The sequence below is a fragment of the Mauremys reevesii genome, linkage group 4 (assembly GCF_016161935.1).
Source record: "Mauremys reevesii isolate NIE-2019 linkage group 4, ASM1616193v1, whole genome shotgun sequence".
NCBI lineage: Eukaryota > Metazoa > Chordata > Testudines > Geoemydidae > Mauremys > Mauremys reevesii.
In genome coordinates, this window is record NC_052626.1 from 86485285 (window position 1) to 86502415 (window position 17131).

General features: G+C 43.5%; 1 protein-coding gene across 8 annotated transcripts in view; it reads left to right on the forward strand.

The window, feature by feature from the left end:
- GAS2 (growth arrest specific 2) overlaps positions 1–17131 on the forward strand; it is a 168647-nt gene that overhangs the window by 14109 nt on the left and 137407 nt on the right. Inside the window, exon 1 of one of the 8 annotated variants that reach the window (XM_039536371.1) lies at positions 12188–12326. The exons of 3 other annotated variants lie outside the window; for them this stretch is intronic. The gene's annotated coding sequence lies outside the window, so the exon portion shown is untranslated. Of the gene's footprint in view, positions 1–12187; positions 12327–12410; positions 12773–13750; positions 13797–13990; positions 14015–17131 lie in introns of those variants that run through there. 4 more of the 8 variants (XM_039536374.1, XM_039536375.1, XM_039536373.1 and 1 more) reach the window with 4 other exon arrangements.

Sequence of the window (17131 nt, forward strand, 5' to 3'; positions counted from 1 at the left end):
CGAGCCTTTCCTGAGTGAACTGAACAGTTGGAGAAAGAAGGAGAAGCTGGGGGGGGGGGGGCGCTGAGGGAGTGGGGAGGTAAAACTGATGGCAGCAGTTTATCTTTGAGGAGAAGACCAGGAATAGTTAGAGGAAAAATTAATAGAAAGCAGTGTGAAGTGTACCTGGAGAGCAGCATAAAGGTGATGAGAGTGTGGTGAAGAAAAGAAAAAGGGTAGATCAAAAGCAACAGAAAGAAAGTGAGGACAAAGAAAATAGTAGAGAAAGAAAGAGGAACGGACCTACCTGAAATGATAAATGTGCTCCTAATTCTCCTCATACTGCATTAAGGGACATATTCTGCCTTTATGGCCATAGAAGCCTGGCAGTCAAATGTCACAATTCTGCTGTGCAAAGGGGACAGGGAAGTAGGGGAACTATACATACATAGTGGGTGTGCACTACCACAGATGGTGTGGAACTCTCTTCCAGGAACTTCCCGCATAGCAGTGTAAAAAGATCAAGGTTCCACAACCAGTTTGCAGCTTAGAGCAAAGACACATCCCCATCCCTTCCACATATCCCAACACATCCATGTGAGATCCTTGGGGTCTGCTCGGCTTAGCATTTGCTCCTAAAGGTGTAAGAAGGGTTTGAATTGCTGAAGGCCTGTTTAAATAAATATACTTTTTTATTTTTACCCCACTGAGTAATGTCTTATAAATATAGTAATATCTCTAATAAGTGTAAATCAGCTCACAAGGTGTCAGTAGCAATATGGAGGTGCTTAGGTTGTGAGGACTTAGGGATGAATCCACAGCTACCAGAATGGAGATTCTTAATAATCTGTGCTTAGTTATGGCTCTTCCAGATTTGGGGCAGTAGCCTATAATTTAGCTCAGACTATTTGTGCTGACGAAAGGGTCACAAACTAGAGGAAATAATCTAAAAATTAAAGCCTAATGCTGTTTTCACTCACGTTAATGGGTTTTTTTTACTATTTATGTCATTAGAGGCAGGATTGGGTCCTAGAATACTATATATAGGGAAACTCAGCAAGAACAATTCCACATAAGAGCTCATAAACACATGAAATAGGTTACTGGGAAAGAAATTGGAGGAAAGAGTTATTAATGAGTTTAAGAGAAACCTAGATTTGTGTCTGAAGAAAGAAAGAATTGAAAAGTAAAGTGAAAAAGTGGGAAGGTGGAATTATGACCAGTCAAAAGAGAGCAGGTGGTCAGGCAGAATGGGCTGTAAATTGATTACCTGTTCTTAAAAATTTGCATTCTTTTTGAATAATTCATTGTTTTTCCATTATCCTTGTTCTGGAACAGTTGCTTACTTTTTAAAAAGCAGAGATCTACATGTGGATTATTTGTATAACATGATAGTGAAATGTGCTCCACGGCACAGCATCTATCAGTTAAGTCCTATGGAAAACTAGCTCATCATTCCTTTCTAATCAGTCACAGTACAAAAAATGTCTTAGTTACAAATCATGTGATTAGCATTACAGGGAAAAATGTTATTATTTTCAACCTAAAGTATTTCATTGGCTCTGTGATGGAATTTAACATCAAGAATAGATCTTCTGTGTTTCAATGTGTTCATAACTTTCAGTGTAGTTAACTATGAAAGTCCTGTTTAATGCATAATATTATCATACAGAAAGTACTTTCTTAAAAATCATTAGTCTATAGAGTCTATTTTGACTTCAGTCCATGTAAGTAACTCCCATAGTATCAATGCAATGATTGAATATGAAAAGTGAAGAGGACCCAAAAGAACACTTGTAATAGGGCCATTTATGGGTAGAGGAATCCAGAAGACCGTGTTCCAGGGAGTTGGCTTGGACAAAGGCCCAGGAAATGGCCTAATAGCAATGAAAGGAAGCAGTCCCAGGGAATTAAGATTTGGATGGGGGAAAAATCCCAGGACACTGTTCCTTTAAGGGCCTGGGATGAGGAATCCTGCTGAGGGTGAGGCCGGGCTTTCCTCTCTTCCAGCTGATCAGAAGGAGGGAGCTCTCTGAAGGAAGGCAGTATATAGACTGCCTTCTCTCTCAGAATGGAGGAGACACTGAAAGAGAAAGAAGCTAGGGCCAAGTGTCAGCTAGAAAGGGCTAAGACTGATGGCTTTGGGTGGAGTAGAGTGAGGAGGTGGAAGAGCTCTGTGTTTGGCAGAAAAACCAGGGCTAAGTATGAACTTTTGTATCATGGTTATGGCCTTTATTTTGAAACTCTCTGAGGCCTGGTCTACACTAGGACCTTAAATCGAATTTAGCAGCGTTAATTCGAACTAATCGCTCAACCGTCCACACCAGGAAGCCATTTAATTCGAACTAGGGGGCTCCTTAGTTTGAATTATGGTACTCCACCCCGACAGGTGGAGTAACGCTAAATTCGCACTTGCTAGCTCGAATTAGGCTAGGTGTGGATGCAAATTGAACTTAGTAGCTCCGGGAGCTATCCCACACTGCACCACTCTGTTGACGCTCTGGACAGCAGTCCGAGCTTGGATTTTCTGAGCAGCCACACAGGAAATGACCCGGGAAAATTTGAATTCCTTTTCCTGTCTGGACAGTTAGAATCTCATTTCTTGCTTTGACATCGGGGCGAGCTCCGCGGCACCTGCAACGATGCAGAGCTCTCCAGCAGAGGAGTCAGCCCAATGGAAGAATAGAAAGAGATCCCCAGCATGGACAGACCGGGAAGTCCAGGATCTGATCGCTGTGTGGGGCGAGGAGTCTGTGCTGTCGGAGCTGCGCTCCAACAAGCGTAATGCAAAGACCTTCGAGAAGGTCTCCCAAGCCATGACACAGAAAGGATACAGCCGGGATGCAATGCAGTGCCGCGTGAAAGTCAAGGACCTGAGGCAAGGCTATCAAAAAGTCAGAGCGGCAAACGGACGCTCCGGAGCACAGCCCCAGACATGCCGCTTCTACGAGGCACTGCATGCCATTCTCGGTGGGTCTGCCACCACTGCCCCACCAGTGACCGTGGACTCAGTGGATGGCATAGTGAACCAGGACAGTTCCTACTCGATGTTCGCCGATGGGGAAGACGACGAAGGGTCCGTGGAGGAAGGCGCAGGCGACAGCGAACACAATGTCGCTTTCCCTGACAGCCAGGATCTCTTCCTCACCCTCACAGAGATCCCCTACCAATCCTCCCTGGCCGTGAACCTGGACTCAGAGTCAGGGGAAGGATCAGGCGGTAAGTCGTATAAACAAGAAAACATTTATTTGTACGAAAACATGTATACAAAAAATAGAAATTCTATATCTAAATACTATATCTAAAAGTTTTTAACGGGAAACTATACGAACAGTAGGTCCACACAGATTGGGATGGAACAATAGTCCTCCATGGACAATTCCACAAATGCGTCAAAAAGTTCCTCAAATACCCTCCGCAGGAGGTTTCTAGGAAGAGGTGCCTTATTTGGTCCTCCGGTGAAGCACACTCTTCCACGCCACGACATCCGTAGATACAGGGGAACCATCGCCTCAACCAGCATGGCCGCGTAGGGTCCCGGTCGGTGAAGTGCTTCCCTTAACATCCTGTCTTTCTGTACTTGAGAGACCCGCCTCAGGGTAATCTCGTTCATGAAGTGCTGCATCTAATTAGGGCAATTAGCGAATAGTTACTGTTCTTAATGGTTTACTTATACTTTGCATAACAAAGCCCCTCGCTTAGCAGCCACGTGCTGTAGGCCACAGAGGAAAAGCATACATTGATCTTTGCCCTGCAGTGTCGGGAGTGGCTGGAAAAGGGTCATAGTATCTGATTTCCAGATTGCCTTTAGCAGGAGGGCCCAGCTATCCGTTAACTGATAAGCATAATGTACTGTAAGGCTTACCAGGACTGTCTGCTAGACGGATTCAGCTATCTCTCCCGACTTCTCCGCTCTCCTGTGCATGCCGCAGCCAATCAGAGCGTAGCCCAAAATGTCGTGCTTCTCTTGAGACCACGTGAGACTTGTTGCCCGGTACGGTCTTGTTCATAGAAATTGACTAGACGGTGTTCACTGTTCGCAAAAATGTATCTGTTCAAGGAAATCACTAACTTTCCCCATCACACAGCTTCGGCTCTTTCCCGGACTGCCCCGGCATCCCCCTCGCAGAGACTGGCAATGATTAGACGGCGAAAGAAGACGACTAGGGACGAGATGTTCGCTGAACTGATGGCCTGCTCCCGAGCAGAGGCTGCAGAGCAGAAACACTGGAGGGAGACCCTATGTGAGCAGCATTGCACACTCATGGAACGTGAGGATAGGTGGCGGCAGGAAGACCAGCAGACCACCCAAACGCTGCTTGGTCTCATGAAGGAACAAACGGACACGCTTCGTCGCCTTGTTGATGTCCTGCAGGACCGCAGGCTGGAGGACAGGGCCCCCCTGCAGTGTCTCTGCAATCGCCCTCCCCTGCCAAGAAGTCCTGGCCCCCCCTCACCCAAAAGTACAAGACGGAGGGGCGGTAGGGGCCGTGAGAACTGTCACTGAGCCAGAACAGAGCGACCGTGTACCCCGCACTTCTCACGTTAGAAATTTGTAGAAGTGCTTCCCTTATAGGCTCAGCCAGTCCCAAATCCAAGGTTCATCCCCCCACTGTTTATTAGATTAATAAAAGATGTTTGCTGTTAATCACTGTTTCGGTCATGTCTTTCCTGTCAGAGGATTTTTCGGTGTATGGGGTGGACGGGGGTTTCATACTTGCACGGTATAGCCTACAGTACCAGTGTACAGACTTGGGGAAAGGATCAACTGCGGGGCACACACACACTGCAGTCAGTAGGCACCAGGGTCATTCTGTGTTGTGTATGCTGCCCCTGGTCATTCCGTAATGTGTATGCTTGTCCAGGGTCCTAGCGCCTGCCACGCCATTAATGTAAAGGCAGGCTGCCCTTACCATGCACTTCCAACGGATCAACGAGCCTATCTGCTGCCCTGAGCCCCAACAAGAGCCCTCATCCACGGACAGATACTCACCCTTCTCCCACACCCATCACCCCTTCCTACGCACAAACCCGCAGCCCACTGCCGTCATCCAAACCCCTATGCAAAGAAGGCACCACTTGCCCCTTCCTGCAAACCCTCCCCTTCATGCAGAACCACTTTCAGACGTCCCCCACCCCAGAGACCTATGTAGGAGCAGGAGGATGTCAGTCCTCTATGGAGGAAGCGGTCTGTACGTCAGTGCACACCGTGCCCAGCACAGTATGCGTCCATGTTTCAACACCAGAACAGAAATGCAAAGTAAAACAAAGATTTATTAATAATGAGTGTAACAATTACTTTGCTTTAAAACGTGCTTTGGAAGTGGGGGAAATTTGGAGAACGCGGCATGTAGCCGCAGATCGAAATCGACACAAACAGACACAGGCCCAGGGTCAGTTTCTCTTGAAAGCAAGTGGAGAGTCATATGTTACCCTGATCTCCGAGGAAACTTGCTTTCAAAGCCTCCCGGATACACAGCGCTTCCCGCTGGGATATTCTCTCGGCACGGGTGTCTGGCTGAGTGTAAACTGCAGCCAGGCGATTTGCCTCAACATCCCATCCGGACAAAAAGGCCTCGCCCTTGCTCTCACACAGATTGTGCAGCACAAAGCAAGCAGCAATAACTACGGGGATATTCTTTTCGCTGATGTCCGAGCGAGTCAGTAAGGTCCGCCATCTCCCCTTGAGACGTCCGAAAGCACACTCCACCACCATTCTGCACTTGCTCAGCCGGTAGTTGAAGAGTTCCTTCTCTCTGTCCAGGGCGCCTGTATAGGGCTTCATGAGCCAGGGCATTAGCGGGTAGGCTGGGTCCCCGAGGATCACTGTAGGCATCTGCACATCCCCAACCGTTATTTTGTGGTCCGGGAAGAAAGTACCTGCCTGGAGGAGTCTAAAGAGACCAGAGCTCCTGAACACACGCGCGTCATGAACCTTGCCCGCCCACCCGACGTTGATGTTGGTAAAACGTCCCCTATGGTCCACCAGTCCTTGCAGCACCATGGAAAAGTAGCCCTTTCGGTTAATGTACTTGCTGGCCTGGTGGGCTGGTGCCAGGATAGGGATGTGAGTCCCATCTGTAGCCCCACCGCAGTTTGGGAATCCCATCGCGCGGCCGCCTATGATGACCTGAACGTTTCCCAGGTTCACTACCTTTGAGAGCAGTTGCTCAACGATTGCGTGGGCTACTTGAATCACAGCAACCCCCACGGTAGATTTGCCCACGCCAAAGTGGTTCGCTACTGACCGTTAGCTGTCTGGCGTGGCAAGTTTCCAGAGGGCTATGGCCACTCGCTTCTGCACACTCAGGGCTGCTCGCATCCGGGTGTCCTGGCGCTTCAGGGCAGGGGCCAGCAAGTCACAGAGTTCAAGGAAAGTGCCCTTACGCATCCTGAAGTTTCGCAGCCACTCTGTTTCATCCCAGACCTGCAGCACTATGCGGTCCCACCAGTCCGTGCTTGTTTCCCGGGCCCAGAATCTCCGTTCCACACCATGAACTTGACCCATTGCCACCATGATCTCCACTGCCCGGCGTACCCTGCTTTCTGAGAGGTCTGCGCCACTCTCCTCACCGCGCTGCCGGAGCCTCCTCGCCCGATTTCTCAGCAGCTGACCGTGGAAGAGGTGGACGATAAGGTGCGAGGAGTTGACAACGGCCATAAGTGCAGCGATGATCGCAGCGGGCTCCATGATCGCAGTGCTGTGGCGTCCGCGCTGTAACCGACCAGAAAAGTGCGCGAACAGATTTCCCGCCGGCGCTTTCAGGGAGGGAGGGCGGTTGTGAGTGACGGTTGAATGATGACAGTTACCCAAAACCACCCTCGACACATTTTTCCCCCAGCAGGCATTGCGAGCTCTACCCAGCATTCCAATGGGCAGCGGGGACTGCGGGAACTGTGGGATAGCTTCCCACAGTGCACCGCTTCCAAAGTCGATGCTGGCCCCGTTAATGTGGACTCAGAAATTCGAATTAGTGTATTTAGTATGGATACACAAATTCGACTTCATAAGGTCGAATCCACAAATTCGAACTAAGTTGATTCGAAATAGTCTTGTAGTGTAGACAAGGCCTGAGGAGTGTTTGAGCAATTTGTTATTAAGGACTTTGAGGGCTGTTTGAATCTTACTAAACTAGACCTAGGTGGAGGTGCTGTTAAACACAAGAGTGATGTTGTGGTGTGCTTAAGGGGCCAGAAGAGGGAGCTAGGAGCAGAAGGGTGCCTTCAAAGTGACCCCTGGTCATGAAGGGGTGCTCAGTAAATGGCTGCCCTGCCACAATACAGGATAAGAAAATTATATTTCTATAATAAAAGAATAGTTTGAGAACATACTAAAATGAAAAAAAAAATACAAATCCAGTTATACCTTAAAAACCCATCAAAAGTCATATTACCCTCTAAGCAACTAAACAACACGGCTATTGAACTCTTGTCCTCCTGTTACCTCCCACTGTTGCTTTTTGTGTCCATAGTGGATAGATTCTGACACCCTTAGTTATGTTGAGTAGTACTTCACTGTAATAAGCAGCCCCACTGAGTTTATTGGGGATGCTAGTGGAATAAGTTGCTACTCAGTGTAAGAGTGGCAGAATCTGACCTTTAGATTATAACATTTTATGAGAAGGAACAGTGTCTTCTATATGTTTTGTGAAGCACCTAGCAAACTAGTAAGCATGTTAAAACACAACATTAGTAATCTGTGCAGATAAGGGTTTTCTTATTGTTGAATGGTTGTAAGAGCTATGGTACCTTCAATTATTTTGAGCCAATTCTAGAAGTGATAATGTCATAGATTACTGTGGTAAGCATCCATTTTCCACCATCCTGGACAGAATGTTGTACATATCTAGCCAGATTCAGATCATCAGTCTCCTTTCTGTATTAGGGGAGGTTACATAAGAGCATCAACATGAGTAGTGATGCCTTAATGAATACATCAAGTCTATGATAAAGATGAACCAATTTATTATTGTTGAGATTTGCAATTGTCAACACAATGTCATTTGGTATTTTTGCTCAGACTGCGTTCTATAGCAATGAATTCACAATTGTGACAGATAGCAATAAAACTTTGTGAAAGTTTTTGAAGTAGTCATAAATGATGTGTAAACTATACTTATAGAAAGTGTTTGTGGTAAAGCAAATTTACACAATAAGAGGTAAATCATATTTCCTTATAATGTCAAAATTGTCTGTAGATGTTATTCATAAAAATGTAAATTTTAGTGCAGAATTGATAAATGCTTATAAAATCAACATGTGCAATGGGTTTATAAAGACAATGTTACTTTCTGGCATGCCTAATTTTGATGACAGTTGAAATGATGAATCCAGTTGTTACTTTCAATGTGTGACTGAATTCTTTTGAAAGTTTGCCCATTTTCAAAATATTTATGTTTCTTCTTCAAGCTGCCAAACACAGAGATGACACATACTACCCTCAATCTGTTCATTCCTCTACTCTATTTAATGAAGATTTAAAAATGCTGAATTCCCATATGACCAGATGGGACCTCCTGCATGACATAGGCTATAGAACTTCACCTAACAATTCCTGCGTCAAGATAAATACTGTAACCTCTGATTGAGATAAAGCTTTTATTTTAGAGGGAAAAAAATCCAATTTTGATTTAAAGACTCTAAGTGATGGAAACTTTGGTAACTTATTAATTACCCCCCCCCACACACACACACTTCAAATTTGTATCTTATTTCCAGTTTGAACTTTGCTGACTCCAACTTCCAGCCATTAGAGCGTCTAGTATAGATATCTTCTCCCAGTGTAGATAATTATAGACCATGATCACATAATCTCTTAACCTTAGCCATAAGTTTAATAGTTGGAACTACTTTAGAGGCATATAAGGCATGTCTTCTAGACCACAAATCATTTTTATAACTCTTCTTGGAATCTTTTCCAATTTTTCAACATCCTCTTAAAAATGTGGACAACAGAACTGGACCCAATGTTCAAGTGGTGGTATCACCAATACCATATTCAGAGGTAATGTCACCCTTCCTATTCTTAAAGTTATGTGAATGGCCATGTATGGTACATATTGTCCTAAACATGGTAGTAATTTTGATACAGAATAGCAATAACTGAAGTTGAGTGTGCATTGACTAAGACTTTGTGCGGAACCAAGGCATCCCCTCACAAGCCGCTTTCACCTAAGGCCTCCCCAAGCCCTGTTCACTCTGCTTGCTACCCCCTCTCTATAGTTGCCTCTCCCCTTGATGCCCACTCATCCCCCAGGGTCCTTTGGTGGTGGTCTGTGTCTGGATGTTACCAGAATGAGTGCATAAAGCTGAATGTTTTGTGGGACTATGGTTGTTCAGCTAGAAGGACCCAAGGAAATCTGAAGAAAACGGGACAAAATTTCAAAAGGGGAGCATTTTAATGGTTTCCTCTGCAAAAGTTAACAAGTTAACATAAACATACACAGAAAATTCAATGATTCTTTGATAAGCTACTGTGTTAAATTTAGATGCTAAATTCAGTTATTAAAGTAGGAAACAGATTTTTGTCCTGACCTTTAAGTGCAAATCTCAATGCACTCATAATTGTGGTGTCACTACTGATGGCTCCAAAGTATATGTATAATGTTGATTTCAGATGCATGCTTGGCACTTTGTTCCAACCAGTCCTTCTTGGATAGGGTTAAATTGTACAGGTGTTGTGGATTTTAACTGTTGTACAGTATGTTGCATATTCCCCTTCTAGCATTTGACAATTCTTTTCCAAGTGATGATGAGTAATCATAGCAACTAAAACAATAAAAGTATAAAAAGATTAAATATAGTCAAAACTCTATGAGAATGAATCATCCTTTATTACCAACCAGGGGTGCTGGAACAATTTTTATAGTGGGGGCGCGGATTATGGAAACCATGTATTCGGTGTTAGTTATTACTACTTCAAGCCAGGGAGTGCAGCAGCACCCCTAGTTTCCAGACCACTGCTACCAGTTGCAGATCTTGGAATGTTTGGTATATATTCTCCATATGAAGGAGGTGTCCATATCTCATTCTGGCTAGAAAGCCTTTGCACTACTTTTTTGAACCTTCCCATAGTCATGTATACAAATGTGCATTTGACTTTTTCATCATTTAAAATCTGGAGTAGTCTCAGAGCTTGAGTCCATGTGTAGGATTTCTCCTGAATATAGTAGGAAGTCATGTGCTTTATGGATAGTGCAGGCATGGAAGACTTAGCTAGAGACACAGAACATTTTCTAAATGGAATGTTTTTAAAGTTTTCTATTAGATGACAGCAAGTCATTCATCAATACAGTGGTACTGGAAAGTTCCTTCTCAGCTCAAAATGGTTTTTAAGACTGAATTGATATGGAATATAAATGTTGCTCATTATTCTTTTAAATATTGTTTCTCAAGTTCACATGAAGACTTTAACTTCACTTTACTTGTTGTCAGATTTTTATTTTAATTCAGTATTTGTTCTGTTAGTCTTTTCCTGGGCATAACAGTGTGGAGTTTTGAGGGCTATGCACACTTTTGGAGCTATCCCTCCATGTTCCTTTTCAGGATCTTGAACTAAACAAAGAAGAGACCGCCTCCAGAACATCCATCCCAAGTTTTACACTGTAAATGCTGAGCAAGGACTTGAGGAGTTTAGTTAATGACGTGCAGATACACAATGGATAAATGTCATCATAGTTATGTACTTCACCATGGAGTCTCAGTGATTAAATGAAGAAAACCCAGCTGTGCAGGTAATAGCCAATCAAACCAGCCAGGTTTAGAATAGCCAGTCAGGATACATTAATTTACATAAACCCTCCACTTACTGATCAGCTGATTGGTTAATAACCAGAGTACAGTAATTTGCTTACATAGGGTATTGAGAAATAACCATGCATTAATTACGCAAATCAGATTTCCCAGCTGATCAGAGTGAAAAAAAAATGCATTCCTGAGAAATAAGGGTCAGTATGAGCTGCATCTCTCCATTCTGACTGGTTAAGACAATTCCATTTCAGTATAGTAGTTCATAATGTGCATGGGGTAGAGCTATTAAGTAGCATTATAAAAGAAAAATAATTGTGTGCTGTTCATCTGGGACTTTCTTATGGAAAGCGATAACGTGATGCCATTAGGAAACTCAACAAGACAATAATATCCATCCATTCACAAGGAGAAGCAGAAGTTTGAACATCTGTTTCCCTCTATTGAATTCATGAAAGGGCTTCTCTGCATACAAAAAATGGACTAATAAACAACAGTTAGGGAACATTATCTCTGTTGTTTACCATAACATTGAAATATACTGAATGCAATAAAAGTGGGGTGGGTATTTAAACAGCTTAAACAGCTTTTCAAACAAAACACCTCACCAATTAGTAGATCTTTTAGAAGTGCAAAATTGAGTTATTAATGTTATAACTCAGTGGTTTGAGCAGTGGCCTATTAAACTCAGGGTTGTGAATTCAATCCTTGAGGGGGCCATGTAGGGATCTGGACTCAATGACCTTTCAGGGTCTCTTCCAGCTCTATGAGATACAAGAGGTTTGGTTTTAGGAGGAGGGATAGCTCAGTGGTTTGAGCATTAGCCTGCTAAACCCGGGGTTGTGAGTTAAATCCTTGAGGGGGCCACTTAGGGAGCTGGGGCAAAATCAGTACTTGGTCCTGTTAGCAAAGGCAGGGGGCTGGACTCAATGACAGAGTCTCTTCCAGCTCTATGAGACAGGCATATCTCCATATATTTTTACATATCTATTTTAATTTAAAATATATTATAGAAAAACATGAAATCTTGTGGGAAAAAGTGTAATTAAAGCTCATTGTCAAAGACACAATGCCCACAAGCTACAAAGCTGAAATTGTCACCTTGGGCAGCAAAATCAAACGGTTTTTAATATAAAATGGTGCTAGTAAGTGCTTAAAAAAATCCTAGCCAGCAATTTTTTTGGGGAAAAAAGTTTAAGCTTAAAATATGGGATCTTCCTCCACCCCCGCCCCCATCCCCACCATAGTTTTGGAAGGGGAATAATAATAAAAGGCACTTTGGACCTAAGCGCCAAGTTCCTGCCAAGGGCTTGTAATACAATATCTCAGAGTTTCAAGGGTAATTCAGTGTCAATTGCGCTTGCCGTCCCCCAGAAAAAGTAAGCATTTAACTTCCGTTCAGTCTATGTGGACTGATGAAATGTAGGAAATCTGTTTCTGGAGGGGGGGGGGAGAGAGAGGTTTCCCAAAGAGAGCACCAAGTGGAGCGATCAGAAGTATGAAGAGTGGCAGTGCTGCTGCTGCTGCTGGTGGTGTGCTCAAGCTGGGAGAGCGGGACGGGCTGCAGGAGGAGAAGGGCTTTGTGGCATTGCAAGAAGAAAGTGAGTGAGATTTCTTCCAAGCAAGCGCTTAAGGAGTGCGGGGTGAGGCATGCTGGCCACTAATGGCTAACGCGGGGAGAGAGCTCTGCTAACTGCTACTGCAGTTAGTGCAGGCATCTGGCTGCATTTACAGAAGTCAGAGCCCGGGCTCCTTTAAAATGTGTTTGATTTGGTTGTTTGTTTCACGGTTGCATTTGAATTGAGAGAGGGGTCGGGGGATTTAAGCAAGAAAAAGATTATTTTCCCTTCAGCTTGTCACCTTAGAGTGGGGTTTCTTTTGTTTTCTTCCTCTTATCTTGAAATTGAAAGAAATCTCACTTCCAAAGAGTTGATTAATGAATACAGCAGGGGAAACTGCTTAGAGCGCTGCAGCAGAGAGGTAGGCAAGGGACGGGGAGAGCTGGGCTAGGAAGTTTGCAAATTGCAATCGGTGCGCTCCTGCACAGGTAAAAATCTTTCGTTTGCCTACTCACTGGGGAAGCAATCCCCCCGTACGATCCGGAGTTTGAAAGTGTCACGGCGACAAAGTGACGGCGGGGGGGAGGGGGGAAGCAACGTTAATGATTTGAGAATCATTATTTCCAGTTCAGGAGCCTGCCAGGGTGCAGCCTCTCCGCGCGACTAACACGAACGCTTTTGAATGCAGATAAACCTTCCATGAATGTTTGCATTGTCTCTCTTTTAATGAGCCGGAGTTGGGAATCTGAGTTACACTCACCCACGGCAAAGCCATCAGTCCGGGTTCATATGCATGGGCCCCGAAGAGAGCAAACTAATCCTAACCACCCAGAATAGTATGGATCAGACGGTGAGCTGCTCACTTACTAGTGTTCGGGCTAGGGGTGAGTGTCTGGCAACAAAATATTCAGAATGATCCCAGGAGGAGAATATTTTTGCCTTAGTTGCATGAAAGGCTTGTAACATGTCTCGCGCACCATTCGGGACCCTTCCCTGCTTTGTGTCTGCTCTTACTCCGTTCACCAGCCCTATGGCTGGCAGAAGAGGGAAAGGTAGGTTGTTTACAGCACTGGCAAACTATAGTCCCATCGCTCTGCCCACAGAGCTGGGCCACTGGAATTAGGGAAATCTTGACACCCCCCAAAGGACTGGCAGGACAGCGCTAATTCTAAACCGAGCTCTTTTCCTTTGCCTTCTTTCTCACGCAGTAGACACAACCAGCAGAAGGGCGGGCAGGCTTTGCTTTTTAGGCTGGGATCTTCTGGTTGCTCCACAGATTCATATTGTTTTTAGAAAGGATCCCTTCCTGTTCGAGGAATGCTCTCTCCTTGTTGCAGCCATGCGGGGCAGCAGGGCGACCGCCTAGCAGCATGGCTTGCTCTGCCTGCGTGTGAAAGGTAAAGGGACGGAGCATTCTTTGCTAATATCTGGGGCAGACGCATTGCAGCCTTCCTCCCGGCCAGCTCCGGAGCACGTCTGACATTTCTTTGAAATTGCGCGGGGGCGGAGAAGGTACTTTTATTCCAGTCTCCACGCACATTAAAGCTTGGATTGTTTCTTCGCTGCCGAACCGAGGCTGTGCCAAGTGTAATGGTTTTGTGATGTGGATTGTGATTTAATAGGAAATTAGCTGACATTCCTAAATTCATTTCATATGGTACAATAGGCCATCTGATGAGAATTACATTGTGGAACACAGGTTGGAACCTCAGCCGAACGTGATGAAGGAGGTGAGGCCGTGTGGAACTAGCATTGCTTCCAGCCACCCAACTCTTATTGACTTTCAGTGGGACCTAGGCCCCTGAATCACTTAGGGGCTTCTGAAAAAAAAACCCTACGTCCTTATTATAATTTTGACCAGAAAGGAGACAGGCTTAACATTAGAGGCACCTGTCCTGCTCCCATATTAGTCATTTTAAGCTTGGCCATTGATTTCATGGGAGCAGGAGCAGGCCTAGCAACATTTAAGAATTAAATGCAAAGTCATAGGAGCTGGTGATTATTGGCAATAAACCCACATTATTCTGCACAAATCGGCAGGCATTTAAAAACATAATTAAACTCATGAGGCAAACACCTATTAAAATTTGCTATCTGTAATACATATTATCACTTCTTTAGCTAATGGAGACTAAGATTTAGATCTGACCTTTCTGTACAGATTTTTTAAACTATCATTTTGATTAGGCAAGTAGAAAAATGAGGAGTAAGAGCTAGACCCTGCAATCCTGCAAGTCACCTATCAGGATTTTTGCCTGCCTTAGGATCACTGGATCATTTGCCTGCCTTAGGATCATTACCTAGAACATATCATTTCATGGCAAAGTTAATATCAAACATTCCTAAAGCTTTGTTATTATGTGTGTGAGAGAGACAAATGACATTCCTGCTTCCCTTTTGGTGGAACAGACATTTAGCAAGACAGGAACATTGTCTCTGGTAAAAACAGTCTTTAAAATTCCTAGGCTTTCAGTAACCTAGAAATATTTTTTTTAAGTTAATTTGTTGCTGGCTTCAAACCCAGGGTCTTATAAGTTCAAAATATCAATATACAATCCTGTGCCAGGTTCCAGATACACATTTTAAGTACAGTGCACATTTGTATCCTGTATGTTCATAACACAAGGGACAAAAGCTTCTTGTGAATCAGAGTTTACTTTATCAGTCTAGATCACATTTTGATGTAAGCCTTTAAAAATTCTAATTGATTAATGAGTTTCAGATGGTGGTTCCCCTCTATTCCCCCTCCTTTTTAACATGTACAGTATACTCCAAGCTAATCTGGGAGAGCACCAGAAAGACTGGGCTAAGTTAGTTGTGTATCGTTATAAGGATAGTAAAGTAACTAGAAAAAATGAAATTCTTACAAAATATAATCTTGCTTTCTGCATGTGTGCAAATAGGTTTTATCCTATTAATTCATGTAGTTAGACAATACAATTAAAATTAGTGTTGTAACCATCTTGGTCCCAGGATATTAGGAGACAAGGTGAGTGAGGTCCCATAAAAGATACTACTTCACCCACCTTCTCTCTCTAATTAAAATTAGAGATATGTGTACTTAAAATAATGTAGGTAAGAGTCACATCTAATTTCTTATAGAAGGTAAAATTCTGTAAGGCTCCAGTAAGAATAATCTGTCATGGCAGCAAAATCAGAATTGGATAAGTATAGTCTCTATTATTTCGTAAGAGTTAAAGGGTACTATGAGAGCAATTATTGCGGTACGCTATAGTACGTGATAACATCTTAGAAGTCAGAGATGGCAAGACCGATTAGATCATATATGGTCTATCCTTGCCAACATCTGATTGTTATCTATATTTTATTTAGTGCTATTTTTAGTCCAGTTTTAAGTGTCTCAAGTGATGGAACTTTCCCTACTTCCCTTGGGAGATTATTCTACTGTCTAGCAGATCTGACTACTGAGAAGAATTTCCAGACACTAAGGAGAACAATTACATAAATTGTTGTTTACCTCTGTGGCTCTTGGGAAGATGTTAATCAATGTATATATTAGGAACAAAACAAAAAATTATTTCAAATGAAGCATTTAGTCTGTAGACTAATCTCATATATATTCTGAATCTGCAGGACCATAAGCACTGGGCAAAGGACAAATTGTAGTTTTGTTTTTAATAACATTAGTAAGATCAACTTTTCAAATGTGGGTGTTTAGATTTCACCTGCATATTTTATGCTCAAAATTATTGTGTATGCAAAACCTGCATTTGTTCTCCTGAAAGCAATGATTGCATGCAAGAGACCCCATTTGTGTGCAGGTTCATGTTTGCTTACACAAATACACAAACAGACTTTATGTTTGCAATTTATGAGCCCTAATGATGAAAATTTGATCTATTAAAATCGCTAATTTTTAATATCCTCTTTTGCTAACCCCGCCAAATATATAGTTATTTGCATATGCTTATTTCAAAATGAGTCAACCAATGCACCAAACAACACTCTGAAATTCTGCTGAACGGCCAGAATTTTGTTCTTTTCCATCTCCTTCTTGATGTGATTAGAACTAGCAGGGAGATCCAGCAGAGATCCATGCCAGATACTCATGAGCTCTGCTTTGGCTTTTGATCTTCAGTTCTTCTCCCTTTCCAAAATGACTGCTATCCAATACCATTACCTTCTCTCCAAGTCAGCAGGAGATTGAGAGAGGGACATCAGCTGGAACTGCAGACAAAGGCAGTGTACACTACTTCCGTGTAGCATTAGAGTGCAGTCCCTGTGGTGAAAGCACTGGCTACTCACTTCCAAGATGTTTTCCCACTGTTACCAGTGACTGTGAAGCTACTGCTGAGTTGTGTATCATGTGAACTTTTTACTTTATAGTATAGTTTGCTGCTTCTGCAGCTAGTAGGCTTTCCAAACTCTCATCTCATACAGGAGGAAATTTGGCCCACTAGCATAAATCCTGAGTATTTGTGTTATATGCATGAAATTCACCCCTCTAATCCACGACCAAGATGCAGGGTTGCCACACAACCCTTCAACACCAGTTGTGCAGAACATGGAGGGCACTGGATCATCCTAAATTCAGATCTACAGTTCCTTCAATAGTCCTAGGTAACACCAGCTCACTTGCAAATTGACTTTCTGCATTGGTCCCACATAGGCTGAGTCGAGGATAGTAAGGGGGAGTTTAAGTACATCCTAACAATGTTATTGTTCCATTTCTAGATAGAAATGGTAGGAATTATCAATAATAATGCAGAAAAGGCAGAAGTGTTCAATAAATATTTCTGTTCTGTATTTTGGAAAAGCAGATGATGTAGTCATATCATATGATAACACTTTCAATTCTGCTAATGTCTCAGGAGGATGTTAAACAG